Here is a 13,574-nt window from a genome sequence, read left to right as displayed (position 1 = left end):
ATAGAGATACAGAGAACAGAAGGGTGTTCACCAGAGGAGAAGGGGGTTAGAGGGAAGACAAAGAGAGCCCAGGGGTCACATACATATGGAAGGAACCCGGACTTTGGGTAGTGAGAACACAATGGAGTATACAGATGTCATATTATAAAGTTGTACATCTGTAACCAATGTTACACAATAATTTAATTTAACAAAAAAAAAAAAAAATGGGAGCAGCTTAGCAACTGAAGTTCCCTTGAGAGACATTCGCCAGCTCCTGCTCTTCAGTGCCCTTTGGCACAATGTTTAGAGGTTGGTCCAACAGTGATGGAGGCTGAAGAAGAGACAGGGGCCACAGTGGCCCTGTGCATATTAGCTAAAGGTTATCGGTGTGCTCTGTTCATTTTCCAAAGCAGTGTTCATTATTTTCCCATATTCCCTGGTCATCTTTTTCGTCAAAGGGTGAACAAGTGTGCATGCGTAGGGAGGGCCCCTGCTACCCACAGACACCCACACTCCAGGCAGAGCTCTAGAGGACTTCAAAGAGCGGGTCTCCTGGCCTCATCCTCCCGATGTGGCAGGGAAGCTCAGAGATAGGAAGCTGCCCCTCCCAGTCATGCAAACTACAGGAGCAAGGGTAGGCATTGAACTCATTCTTAAGCCATGGTCCTGCCCTAGGAGGGGGCTGTGACAGAAATCATCACAGATCCCTTTGAGAAAGATGTTTTTATAGCCTCCTGATCTGCATCCCTTTGCTTGACCCTCAGTATTAATTCTGAGTCTGCTTAGTCACCACTGAGCACAGTGAACAGGGTGATCCTGAAGTTCTGGATCAAGACAATGCTCTGTGGGGAGGGATGGGAAATGCATAGTCTCACCTCTGTTTGCTCTAGAGATCCCAGAGCCAAGAAGAGGCCTCCAAAGAAGGAAATTTCCACTCAGAATGTCATAGCAGAAGGGGGAAATGAGGAGGAAGTCAAACACCCAGATAGCATTAGAACAGGGGGAGAAGACTGCTCAAAGCATCTTACTTGGCCCACCCAGCAGCTTGGCAAGGCTGGGTCTCCTGACTTCATCCTCCCCATGTGGCAGGGAAGCTCTGAGAGAGGAAGCTGTCCCTCCCGGTCATGCAGACCGCAGAAGCAAGGGCAGGCATTGACATCAAGCATTCTTATGCCATGGTCCTGCCCTAAGAGGAGGCTGCGACAGAAAGAGAATGTACAAGAATGGGAAGCAATGGGCCTTCCATGGAGGACACATGGGTGGGGGAGCCGTCCCCTGAAATCCCTGCTTTCAGAATAGAGAGGTGGGGAGCTCAGTGGATGAGAGAGAACGAAACCTATGGTTTCCCTGCTGTGCACGTAGCTGAGGGGCAGGGAGGTCTCCTGGGAGGCGTGGGAATCTTCAACTGACAACCAGATACTCCTGGGTAGCTTGCTCACCGATTTCTACTTCTCTAACTCTGACTTCTTACAGGTAATCCTTCTCTAATTCTTCCAGACAGGAACTGTATTAATCAAGGCTCTTCTGAGTGCAAGTGACAGAAAGCCCATCTTACACAAAACTATGGATTCTATTGGCTTGTGAAAGAAACGCCCAGCAGGTTGACCAAGCTTCATGTACACCTGGACGCAAGCATTCACTGTTGTCATCTGGAAGCAGACCTGCTCTCCCTTCTAGACCTGTATTCCTAGACACTAGATTCCCTCTCAGACAGACCATTTTAAAGAACACCATGTCTCTGTGTCCGCAGGTTTCCCTTCTCACTGAGCCCAGCAAGAAGAAAATGTCTGCTCCTCAACACCAGCAAGCTTTGGAATGTCTCTGATGTGCAGGGCTCTGTCAGATGTCTGCTGTCAATATAAACAATACAGCAGAGCACAAGGGCATAGAACATGCTGACTGGCCAGGCTTGAAGCACAAGCCCACACCTGGACCCCAGGCCCACCCACCTGGACCCCAAGCCCACACCCAGACCCCAGGCCCACACTCAGATACAGGCCCACACCCAGACCCCAGGCCCACACACTGAACCCCAGGCCCACACCCAGACCCCAGGCCCACACACCTGGATCCCAGGCCCACACCCAGACCCCAGGCCCACACACCTGGACCCGAGGCCCACACCCAGACACAGGTCCACACCTGGACACAGGCCCACACGTGGACCCCAGGCCCACACATGAATCATAAGCCCGGTCCTAAATTACCCGTCCTGGATCGCAAGCCCTCACCTGAAGCAGCAACATAGGAAAGGATTGGACAGGCCTCATGCCCCTGGACTGACAGTGTGTGATAGAGAAGGAGAGACTGACCTGATGAAAAACAAGTTTTAATGTCAAAAGATGGAGAAAGGGATCTGGAAGAAGAACAAAAAATGAACTGATGTCATCGGTGCTCCTGTAGGAATCATGTCAAACCTCACCGAGCCGTTTCTAAATCTCTCCTATTCATGGAGCAGTCTGTGGACCAGTAGTGTCAGCATTGCCTGGGAGCTTGTTACAGATGCCGAACCTCAGCCCTCAGCAGGTGCCACTGAATCAGAAGCTGCGTTTCATCAAGATCCCACTGAGAGCTCTGTGCACATTAAAATTTGACAAGCACTAATCTCAACTTTGCCGAGCATTATTATACCATTGAACTAACGGTCCTCAGATAGAAGAAAGCAGCTCAGCTTGGGAAGGAGGAGAACTTGCTCTGGAATCCAGCCTCTACTACTGAGCTCAGGACCTCTGGGCACTTTTTTCTTTCTGTCCTTTGTTTCTATTTTCTCATCAGGAAAGCGATGCATACAGGATAGTAAACCTCCGAGATTTCTGCCTGTTTCTGACCTTTTGAAATTCTGGATTCAGTAAGGCTCAAAAGGGAAGTTAATTTGGGGAAAATAAAAACCATAATAAAGGGTTTTCTGTAGCCATTGAAAAAGAAAGATGCATTCAGAAGTTATCTTTGGAACCCAAAATTTAGATCTCCCAATTTAGAAACCAAGCCAGAGCTACACCGGTGGTTTGAAACCCTCAAATTCCATGGAAAAGGTTGAAAACGCTGTGCTAGATGCTATGATTCTAAGGAGAAGTTCTACAGTAGCTCAGAGAAGAGGGCGCGGCTAGTACAAATCCAGGCATCCATCACGGAGGAGGCGAGACATAAAGCAGGCCTTGAACACTATGCAGGACTCAGTTCTGGAAAATCTAGAGTAAGCTCTTAAAAAAAATCAAGCCTACCTCTCCTCACTCCATTAATTTCTTTCATAATATAAAGAACTTAAATAACAAGAGCTCCAATTAAATAATAGCAGCTAGGACTTCCTGTGGTAATTAGGGAGATGGATCGCCGGTAATTAATCCGGAGCCCCCACCAGCCGCTTTCACCCTTTGGCAATCCGCTCTCAGCCGTTCGCTCTTCCACGGAACACTGAGGATTTCTAGTTGCCTTTTATGTTCTCTGTGTTATTAATGCCCCAAATACCTCTGTGTAAAACATTAATTGCCTGCCTGCCAACTCCCACCTGAATCTCGATACTCAGTCTGTTGAAACCAAATCCATCATCACACTTTGCTGGGGGAACTGACCCCAAGGGAGAAGCTTGAACAGAATCCTGGGCGAGTTTGATGCAGGCCCCTCAGCCCACACAGAACAGTTGCCGACACAGCCGTCGGCCTCCAGAAAAAAAGTACAGTTTAAAACAGAAAGCAGACAAAAGCAAGGCTCTTTTCCACTTGCCGGCGCTACTTGTGTGTGAGCGAGCGAGCATCCTGGGGAGCAAATTAGAGAGATAATGACTTTGGTAAAACTCGACTTGAAATGGCAGTTGGAAGGGAAACGCTGCTAATAGCTTGTCACTGCCTTTGTTAGAGGAGCTGAGCGAAGACAGAAGAAGGAACAAGCCAGTGTTCTCACTGCCTGGCTGGGTATAAAGCCCTGAGCTGTATCAAAAGTGGCTCTTAAGGATCCAGGGAAACTTTCCCTGGATGAGCTAACCCAGTGCCATGACCTACAGCTTCATCTATAAATGAATGGCCCTCAGACCGTGCACTCCAGCCCTCACCCCTTGCTGTAACTCCTCACTCCTCCATCTGAGCATCTTTTCCAGTTCACTCTTGTATTTCAAGAGCCCCGCAGCAAAGAGGTGGCACGTGTCAATCAAACAAGTGCCTTCCATTGTCTGCAATTCTTGAGCCCTTACATGAAAGCAATTGGGCAAGGAGGCCCGATGAACCGTTGTCGGCCACCAAGGAAGCAGAGCCTGATGGAAAATAAGGAAGAGACACTGGGAAGGTCAAATGGAATACACTGAACACAGCTGGCTTGTGGGTGTTCCAAACCTACCAAGCCCCAGAATGAACTCAGGGTAGCTCTCTCCTTACTCTCCCCCAAAGCGCTGCCTATCCCAGTCTTCCCCCTCGTGGGAAAGATGCCACCGGCCACCCAGGTGGCCCAGACCTCAAACGTAGGAGCTGCTCTGCGCCCTCTCCTTTCCCTTCGTCCAACTAGCACTCTTCCAGGACATCCAGGTGCCGGGCTTTGCAAACACATTCTGTGTATCTTGTCCCAATCTCACTGCTTCCGTTCTGAAACAAGCCACTTTGATCCCTCCAGTGGATTATTATAGTTGTCCCCTCATTGGTCTCCCTGCCTCTGCTTCTCCAAAGTCATTGCTGACTCTTAGAACCAAATCCAAACCCCTTGTTCATCCCTACCAAGGTCTGTCACAGCCCCTGCCTATCTTTCCACCATTGCTTCTTGTCACCCACCATCCTAGACGCCCTCTTCCAGCTATAGTTGTCTCACCCTGCCTTCCGAGTAGGTCGACCGTATTCACACAGTAGGCCCTGGTACCGACTCTCCCTTGTGCTTGCAAAATCCTTTCTGGAAACAGCAGGCATGCTTGTTTCGGTCCTTGAATATCAAATTAGATGCCACCTTCTCAGTGATGTTTTTAGAGCACCCAATCTAAAGTTGGTACCGTATCCCCCTCTATCACGTCACCCTGTTTGATTTGTTGTGTATGTATTCGTTTCTGTGTTAACTTGGTTTTTAAAATTTTGTCCGACTTTCTCACTATAACACAAAACCTACGCAGTCAATGACCTTCGCCCCTCACTTGTCTTGGAGAATAACTGGGGCTAAAAAGATATTTCTGATTGAAGGCTTGGGAGCTGTTAACATTAATGTGTTTTTTTAAAATACCTAAAATAAAGGTGAAAGAGAAACAAAAGAAACATTTTGACTTTTGGATACAGATTATCTGAATTTAAATTTGGGCTCTGGGAAACTACTGGGAAATTACCATGATTTTAACGCCTCATCTTTTTCATCTATTAAGTGGGGATTATAATATTATATATTTCATAGGTTTTTGAGAGGATTAAATTAAAGAAGGCATGTAAAAGTCCCAGAAAATTGCATAACAAGGAAGAGATACCCTGTCAATATTAGCTGTCATTTTATTTGAAACAAAAATTATTAGTGTTGTTAGGGTAGGAAAACAATTTACACAGAAAAACTAAAATTATTATATATTTCAATTTCCTTGACAAGTAAACACCATTAAGGATTATGTTTCACTTACTGCTATAGAATCAGAATATCTGATATGTAATAGATATTCACTTTTTGCAAATGAATGATTGATGAACAAATGAATAGTTTACTAGTGAGATAAGCAGTATAATAGAATGGAAAGAACGTTTGTAATCCAAACCAAATTAATGTGTTTACTCAAAAAAAAAAAAAGTTTAATGAACACTAACTGTGTGCTGGTCATTATCCTAGGTAATGGGGAGACAGCAATGAACTGCAGAAGCATAGCTTCATGAAGCTTATGTTGAGGAAAACAATTCAGGAAAATGAGACCAGGTTTGCTGATGAGTTGTGACTTAAAATAGGCATTGCTGATGGCATCCTTGAAAAGGAGACATTTAAGAAAAGACCTACAGGGAGTGAGGGAACCAGCTGGACAGGTACCTGGGGAGCAATGCCTTTGTTGGGCAGTGTAGGCCCATGGTTGCTGGCACCAAGTTCAGGCTGACAGGAATTCCCAGCTTTGGGTGCAGTGAAAATAGGAACTTCATTCAGCACAAACAGCCCAATCGCGATACCTCACGGCTGTGAAAACAGCTTGTCTGGGGAACAGCTGCTTTATAAAGCAGCATGGCTATGGGACTGCCCGGCTGTGAGGAGCCCCCCGGTGAGACCCCTTGCGCTAGACAGCTCCGCTGGCTCCACCCTGCGCTGCATTGCTCCACGCCGGTCTGCTTTGCTCGGCTCCAGTAAGACGTCGTCAGTGTTCCAGCTCCAGCTGGGGAAATCAGACTTTTCTCTTTTGCAGAAAGAAATAGTGCACTCTCAGAGCCAGAGCGGAGCTGGCTTATACAGAGGGAAGCCCCCACCCCGGTCCCTGGTTGGTCCATCTTCATGAGAACAAGGACTCCAAATTCTTGCAGTTTGATTCTTTCAAAGGCACTTTTCTTGTTGGTCAAAATGGAGCCTCTCTGATTGGTGGGTAAAGATGCTGACAGGGATATAGCTGCACAGCCCTGGTTGGATGGAGAAAATCTCAGGCCCCTTGGTTGAAATACAATTCCAGGAACCCTTTATAAGGGCTGGCTCAGATGGCAGAAACAGGAATTCAATTCAGGCTTCTCCGTGAACGGCAGCTTGTGAAAGATGCCCTGTTTAGAAATTGCTGCTTAAGCTTCACTTTTTTTTCTTTGTTTGTTTGTTTGGTTTTGTTTTAATTTTGGCCCAGTTAGCTACCAGGAGCCCTTCTTGGTGGGGTCTCCTTTTCCTGGGTCCACAAGAGAAAGCCTATGCAAAGACCTGAGGTCCGATCCTGCAAACAGGAGCCTACTGCTTGGGATGGTGGAGCAGGCAACGCAGTGGTATAGAGCGAGGGCAGAGAGGTCAATTGGAGCAGAGAGTACTGGACCACCAAACCGTCATCAGGACTTTGGCTTCCGTTGAGGGCAAGAAATGAATCTGTGGTGTGGGTGACCGGTGGGGCGATAGACTCAGATTGCCTTCAGCAGGCATGTTCTTGTTGCTCCAGTGAAAACTGACTAAGGAGTAAAAGGATGGGAGCAGAGGCAGTGGTTAGGAAGATGGGGACCATGACGAGAGCAGGGACAGCAGTAAAACATGGTCAGGTTCATAATTTGCTTGCAGATGGGATGAGAAAGAGTTAAGTCCAAGGTGCTGCAGGGTGGAGGGGGGATAGACGGTACACTTGGCTTTGGAGCCATCTTTAAGCGACCTCATTTGGTGATGCGCCCCTATTCACTTTTCCTTCCAAAATGCTATCATTCGATTTCAGTTGCTCTCAATTTTTTGTGACCCTAATTCTCCAGGAGAGAATCAGAATGACTACAACATGAGTCCAAGTGGTCTTGGTCTAGCATGCCTGGGCAGGGTGGCGGCACTTCTCACAGTTTGGTCCTTGGAACATCTCCCCCGTGAAACTTTCATGAATGTTATTTTAAAAGTCAGATACAGTTAGTAAACACAAAGTTAAATAATAGCTATAAACCAAAGAGAGAGGCTTCAGGAAAAACCAACCCTGCCAACAACGTGGTCTCAGATTACTCTCCTCCAGAACTTCAAGAACACAAATTTCTCTTGCTAAAGCCACTTGGTCTGGAGTATTTTGCTATGAAGTCCTGAGAAACTAACACACAGCACAATTGCCCCTTTCCTGGTACTTTTCTAAGGCGGTGCACTAAGAGGATATCAAGACCACTCAGAATATCAGGGGCAATGGGCAAGTGCCTATTTAAGAAAGAGAGTTTTGAAAGATAGCGGAAGTGAATCTCCAGATGTCAAAGGTAAAAAGCTATCAAGAAGCAGGAAATAAAAGCATATGAAGAGGGAAACATAAAATGTCCCATAAAATGCACACAAAGGGGCTTTTCTACTTACTCTGGGGCAAACATACAACGAGGATTTCAAACTGAGGCAAGGCAACCACATGCCGCTAAGGATGCTCCATGAATCCTGGGATACCCACAGACGGTGCTGAGCTATGATCAAACTATTGCCTTTCTCTATGCAGCTGCTGGAATTAGGATGAAAAACAAATCAGAATTTGGAGAGAATGAAAAATTACAGAATTCATTTTCATTTGATAACTTAGTACTTAAAATGCTGGTGACACACTCTGCCTTGTTAATTGCATTTTATTTCGACAGTCCCTTGAGATATGACTCCTAGCAAAATTCTGGGAAAGTACATGCATGCATGTGCTATGGGGGTGACATGTAATATACCGTTAGAGGCTGCATTTCATGAAAATAAAATGCATGGGAAGACTTTCAGAAGGGAGCACTGTTATAGGTATTTCTTGGGGGAAAAAAAAGGCATAAATGAATTTTCTGCTATTTCTGTCATTCAATTCAGTTGACTCACTACTCTTTAAGGATTTCCCATAGTTTACCAAGAAGAATTAAATACTCTTCCCAAAGTGCTTTTTAAAAGGTGACTGGCATGAGCTACAGAGATAATTAATTTCTTCCCTGTAGACTTGTCCTCAACACCTCATGAGATCTTACAAAAAGAAATTTCATGTCTCATACCAATACTTTCAGGTTAAGCATGAAACAGATCACAAGACAGAAACAAACTCACAACTAGCAGGAGGTTTCTGGGAAGAACTTGGCTAAAAATTCCGTGCATTGAATTCCGTTAAAACAAACCTGAACCACTAGCTGAGAGCTGGTTTCCAAAGGAACCAACCAAGCAACTAGAGGATTGGACCTTTCAGGCCCATCTTCTGCACTGAGTAGGGGAGAGGGGCTGGCGGTAGAACTGATCACCAGTGGGCAATATCTTATCCATCGTGTCTATGTAGTAAAGCCTCCATAAAACCCCCAAAGGACAGGGGTCAGGTTGTTGCTAGGTGGTAAAGATGTGGAGATCATGAGAGGATAGGCCTGCAGGGCCTTGGAGTTTTGTGCTCCTTCCCACATTTCCTGCCGTGTGACATCGCATCTCTTCCATCTGGTGCTTCCTGAGTTGTATTTTTTTTTTTTCATACAGTTGGTTTTTCCTTACTGTAGATAGTAAGTCAACTCTCTTCCTGAGTTCTGTAAGCCACTCTGGCAAATTATTGAACCTGAGGAAGGGGTCGTCATAGCCTCTGATTTATGGCTGGTGGTCAGAAGCACCTCGATGCGGAACCGGTGTCTGGAGTTGGGGAAAGGGCAGTCCTGTGGGGCTGGGCCCTGATCTTAACTCCCCAGGAGCCTCAGAATTGAGTTAAACTGCAGGACATCCAGATGGCGACTGGAGACTTGGCGAACTGCTTGGTGTGGAAAACACTAACGTCAGTTGTCAGAAGCAATGTGCTGCGAGTAGCAGAGTAGAAGTGGAGAAAAAACGCAGAGAGCGCTTTCCCTTTTCATGTAATGTCAGGTGTTCACCTCAGAGTTCAGATTTAACCAGAGCCATACAGCAAAGCGAATCAAGAAACAAAGCGGTGTTTCAGTCCTAGAAGAGTAAGCTATTCGAGAAGAAATGTAAAAAAAGCTCCATACAGAACAATTACAGAGAAAGTTTACATAAAAAAATACTGTAGATGCTATACACTGGCACATGCAAAAACAGTACCCTTGAAACCTATATTGTCTTATTAAACAGCGTCATCCTGATACATTTAATTTAAAAAGAAAAATGAGCTAAACCTACGAAGGTGAAGAGGTTTATGTTTGAAGTTTGGGCTGGCTGTAACCTTTCATCCCTCATGGTAGGACACCAATACCTAATGTTAAAGGCCAAAAAATCAAATAATAGAAAGTCTGTTCTGCTACAACATATGTCCTTAATGGAAACTGCATTATACATATTTGCTGTGCAGGTATATGTAGGTCTGGTGGGTCCATGGGTGATTTCTTCCAGTAGCTATTCTGAAACTATCAAAGGCAAGTTTCTCAAAATTTAAGAGGAGAGCATTAGCATCATACAAAGATTATAAGGAAAATAAAGCTGGAATGCTTTACAGAAATGCCTTCCTTTGGAGCAAACAGTGACATTTTAGTGGCTTTAAGATTCATTACAATGTTCATTAACTTAAGGGGTATAGGACACTGAGGAAATATTGGTGAAGTAGTTGCATAGCTCCGTGTTTGGAAACGAAAAGATTGATGATGAAATCTGCATCCTGGGAAAGGTTTTTAATTTTGATGAAAATGTTCTCTTTTAGAAGCAGGTGCCCCTGGGTGTAGACTTTTTGGGGGAGAGAGTTTCAGCTTCAGGGTATGAGGCCACTGAGGATCCAGGAGTACCTGGCTGGGGACAAATGCCACTAGAGATTTAGCTGTGTGACTCTTCTTATTAAGTTTGTTATTGTTTTATCGATGGTCTACATTTTGACAACCATAGGATTGGAGTGGTCTGCCCTTGATCCCAGTTTTCTCATAAATTTCTTATTTTTTGGCTTTTGTGGTAATACCTCTGACATTTTAGCAGAAATGTCTATGCTTAGAAATTCGGAGATAAATGCCAGAAGAAACAGCTAAATAGATGAAATGATGGCCTTTGGAGAGCAGCGCTGGAGGGAAGGGAAGCACGAGGCCGGCCGCATTTCCTTCTCTTTATGAGCCCCCTCTGCATAACATTGATAAAAATAAACTGTGACCACATTAATAATCTTCAATAAAAGACTTAAGCAATGTTATACGTCTACATAATATAAGAGATTAGTTATATGTTAAGCAAGTTAACACATCAGTTAAGCAGTTAGTTAAGAAAGGGTAAGCCATCTCACAGATTAGCTATATTATAAGCAAGTTACATGTCTAGGAACATAACACACTAAGTTGACATCCCCCGGTTACAAACCACTCAGATGTGCTGGACAGGTCATACCAAGCAACTTTTGAACACATAGTTGAGTGCTGAAGAAATTAAATCAGGGACTAAAAGTAGAGAAAGAATTAATAACTAGAGAGTCAGGTACTGTGGAGAGACAGACAGACAGAGACAGACAGAGAGACGGAGAGAGAGCCAGAGAGAACCCTCGACATTGGAGATTGTTTTAAATGCTTGTCTGTCTTTGCCTGAACACCACATGGGAACAAACAAACAAATCTCCTGTGAGATTTTTTGAGCACAGCTCTCACGCAAGTTGGAGGGTTAAACTTGTAATATCCCTTTAAGCTAATGAGCTAAACTAAAACGTGTTCCTGCCCCGATTTTCTGGAGCACTGGACTAAAGCGAAAACAAAACACATCCTTTACTAGGCCACTCAGATACCCACAGATACCATTCAACTGAGCATGAGCTTATAGACCAATATGAGTGGCTGACTCAGCGTCCTCACACACATGCATGTTATTTACGCCATATAGGATGACAGAAGCAATGTTATAATTCCGCTAAGTAGGTGATCTTTTTTGTTCGAGTAAAGACACTTCCATCTTCTGCCCAAAATGAGGAGACAGGAAGTCCTAACGGTCATTGTATCCATGTCTAGGGGAGAATCAAAGCTAACCCTCTCTGGACTATGTTAACTATTTTGCAAATTCAGACATGGTCTCATCTGAATATTTTGTCATCTGAAGAATCCATTGTATTAGATTCCAGTTAGGTTGGTTAAATAAATATATAATAATAAGCTTAACCTCCAGTAAAATGTGTATAAAATGATTAGGTAAAAGAGGAGCGAGCAGAAAAATTAGGTTAGGTTTACATATACATGTGTATACACTTAAAGTGGTAGACACACTTGTGTACACATACAGGCAAGGAACAACATATGTTTAGCATCTAAAACCTTTATTTCTGTAATGGGTCGCAAAGTCATGGTTCATATTTATAACTTTTTTCTTTTTTACCCATCCAGAATTTCCCTCAACCTCAGCGAGGACCTCAGCCGGTCCGCGTGTTTTAGCCTGCGGAGTGACCCCAATCTTTGTCCCTGAGGGGTCGGGATCCTCACGGGCCTGCCCAGGTTTGGTGATTCTCACTGCAGTTTTCCACTCACTTTACCACTGGGCATGGTGGCAGGAAGGGGAGCACCTGCGAGCTAGTTCCTCCTGGTTCTACACATGCTAGTTCCTCCTGGTTCTCTTCAGCGCCGCTTCTCCTTGCTACCTGGGATCAGCGGTCCATGCCAGCAGGCTCAGCCAGGGGTTCCTAACCTGCCGCACCAGACGAGGAGCAAGACAGTGGAGATGAGCCTGGATACTAGGTGTCTGCTGCCAGCAGGGTCTCTGCAAATGTGAGCTCCTCCCCTGAGCCCTCCTTCAGGGGGCGCTCATTTATTTTACTGAGGGCTAGTGTCGGTGGGCTTTTCTGAAGAGGTCCCCAAGAACTATGTCTCTCTTTTTTCTTTTTTCTTTTTTGCCTGAGTTCTGAATAGTTTAAGAAATGATAACCTGTTAAATGGCGACTACTTGACCCCCTTTATTAACTATTGACACCAAGCCGAAGGACAACGGATCTCTGAGGGTGAGTCGACCTCGCCTGCTGACTGAGCCTTTGGACACAGTGGCAGGTTTGCCTGTCTGGTCCCTGCAGCCCAGAAAGCAGCTGCGCTAGGTGAGAGGGGAGCAGAAGGGGCCATGTGCTCCTGGGCAGCTGGCTCCCAAGACAAGGGCAGAGCTTGGAGCCAGGCATGGCGTGCTGATTCTCCCCAAATTTCCCAGTTAGGTAATTTAGTCCACTTCCTGCTTGCCTGGGCCCCGGGGGAGTTGGAAGATGAAAGGCTGGAGGCAGGGGTGCTATTTGCAGGAACACTGGGGAGGCCCAGCGTCCACAACTCCGGCAACTGTCAGAGAACGTGTAGGATGGGCCAGGTTTGTTTCCTGCTCCTGAGTGCGCAGGAGTGAATGCAAAATATCCAGCTTTTCAGTGAGACACGGCCAGCCTGCTTTCCTGAGGGAAGGGGCACGGGGACACCAAATCCTCTGTGAGGATGCCACATCTGGGGTGCTCTAGTCTTGCTGAATGGGACCTTGCTATCCAAGGCCCGGTGAATTGTCTTTTCAATACTGTTTTCTGAAAACTTCATACATTATGTACAGAACATTCTGTTGGGATAAAGTCCAACTCTGGGGAGGATTAAAATAAAACATAGATTCAATTATATTTCAGTCACTTGGTAGGAAAAAATACGTATTATTTTATGTATCAATACTCAAAAAGAGTTTGGGTGCAGCATGTGTTAGAAACAAAACAAACACAAATTATTCTGTTATTCTTTCTTTAAAGCCCCAGATCCCTGTATCTCTGCCAGGTGTGAGGGTGCTTTTCATTTCAGTAATGAATACACAATGGCACCGCTCCTTAGAAATCCCAGACCAAAGACAGCTTATCGCCCCAGCTCCCTGTTTCTGCAAACAACCTCCTCTCACCTGTCCCCTCCCTTCCTCTCATCTCAAACATGCCCCATCCTGCCTTCCCAGGGTGCCAAGGTTGGCGAGCTCTCCTCTTCTCACACAATCAGAGGGTCTGTTTTAGTGACAATTGCGCTGTGTCCTCTGAAGGAGGCCATCTGTTCTTTTGGCGGATGTGAGTGTCTCATTACCTGTCAAGATTTCGAAGTTGGCTCCTGTTAGTGGATTAGAATCCACACCTTTTGATTCTTCAGCTCAGGTCC

This window comes from Pteronotus mesoamericanus, unplaced genomic scaffold (assembly GCF_021234165.1).
Source record: "Pteronotus mesoamericanus isolate MK-2021 breed Mesoamerican mustached bat unplaced genomic scaffold, CSHL_Meso_final contig_68, whole genome shotgun sequence".
Lineage (NCBI taxonomy): Eukaryota > Metazoa > Chordata > Mammalia > Chiroptera > Mormoopidae > Pteronotus > Pteronotus mesoamericanus.
The sequence above is the reverse complement of the archived record's forward strand: the minus strand, read 5'-3'. Positions refer to the sequence as shown.